Source organism: Populus euphratica, unplaced genomic scaffold (genome assembly GCF_000495115.2).
Source record: "Populus euphratica unplaced genomic scaffold, PopEup_1.0 scaffold4243.1, whole genome shotgun sequence".
NCBI lineage: Eukaryota > Viridiplantae > Streptophyta > Magnoliopsida > Malpighiales > Salicaceae > Populus > Populus euphratica.
In genome coordinates, this window is record NW_011504038.1 from 1377 (window position 1) to 2980 (window position 1604).

The window sequence follows — 1604 nt, forward strand, 5'->3', positions numbered from 1 at the left end:
TGCTTTATATAATTTATAGAAAATTTTATAGAGGTTAGACAAGTTTCAGATATTTTATACAAGCAAACCAGTCTTTTGGCTTAATGTTCTAGTGGTGCCAATACCTCCCTTCCAAGGTCAAAAAAAATCTTTTTTAAATAATTTACAAAACCTTATTATATATTGCATTGAAAATTCTATTCCATTTTGTTGTTCACATGATGAACAATTATTTTTTTCATTCCAATATTAATCATCTTTTTATATAGGGTGGAGCTATTCAAGATTTAGCTAAAGTAAGGGATTTCCCAACATTTACAGCAATAATTATTGAAGGAAATCACTATGAAATCAAAGGATTCTATACTTATGAAAACAGAGTAGTAAACACAGTTGCTGCCTATGATGCTGTAATTGATCTCAAATCTAACACAAAAATTACAGGCATTGAAGCTATTACACCTCATGTTCCTAGATACTACTTCAATTTTATTGACTATGCACATATTCTGACCAAATCAAAAGGCTCCAGAATTCTTACAGGTTTAGCATTTACTTCATTCATTTAGCCTATTATAAAACATTTCTATTATTGAACTCAACTTGATAACATCACTTAAAGGCATTCATTCCTGTTTTTTAAGATGTCCTTGGAAGACTTAAAGCATTGCAACCACTTGAACAAGTTATGGTGCGTGGACAGACGCTCGAAAATAAGAGAGAATTCATGCTTGAGAACATTCGGTGAGTTGAAAAATTAAATGCAAATTACCTTACTTTTATCAAGCTTATTGATCTAATTTATTTTGTATTTTCTTTCAAAGTGGTGAGGAGCTTCGCATAACTCTTTGGGGTGATAGTGCTAGAGATTTTAATGAACTCGCTCTTCATAACCTACCATCTCCTGTTATTATTGCGTTTGCTGGATTTCGTGTCACAGAATTTAAAGATAATCTTAACTTTCATTTAATTTTTTTTCTAAAAATAATTTTTTTTAAGATTTTTATTTTCATTCTGATCCAACTAATTCTCCTTTCATTTTATTACAAAAAAACTCTTTTGTTCACAAGGAAAACCAAATCTTAACAATACAGTCACCTCTCTTTGGTACTTCAATCCAGACATACCAGAATGCTTAGCATATAAACATTTGTAAGTTATTCCAATATCAACCATCCCTCTTATGCTTTTCCATTATCAATTTTTTTCTAACTAATTATTTTTTCACTATCTTTTTTAATTGATTGTACATGCAGCTTTGCACAACTACCTGTTGAAATACAACAACTCCCTTCATCATCAAATATTGTTTTATCGATAGAGGAACAAATCAAAGAAAATAGAAGAACAATACATGAGATTCTTTGTATGAATCCTTATGAGCACAAGGTTACTTTTTAAACCCTTTTATTATTAGCTTTGATAACATGCTTTACCTTCTTCATATAATTAGTTTTTTAAATTTCATTTAACCACATTCCTAAAACATATATTTTCTTGTCATTACCAGCATCTAAGATTCACCTATCAAGCTTTGATTGTTGACTTTGATTTTCCCAATGGCTGGTGGTATCCAAGCTGTCCAAAATGCAACAAAAAACTTAGTGGGGGTGAAAAAAAATTAC

General features: G+C 30.2%; 1 long non-coding RNA gene across 1 annotated transcript; it reads left to right on the top strand.

The window, feature by feature from the left end:
- Positions 1–967: 967 nt before the first annotated feature.
- On the top strand, positions 968–1593 carry LOC105119978 (uncharacterized). The gene is made up of 3 exons (XR_841226.1): positions 968–1131; positions 1236–1368; positions 1490–1593. It is a non-coding gene; the product is annotated as an uncharacterized LOC105119978 (long non-coding RNA).
- Positions 1594–1604: the final 11 nt, after the last annotated feature.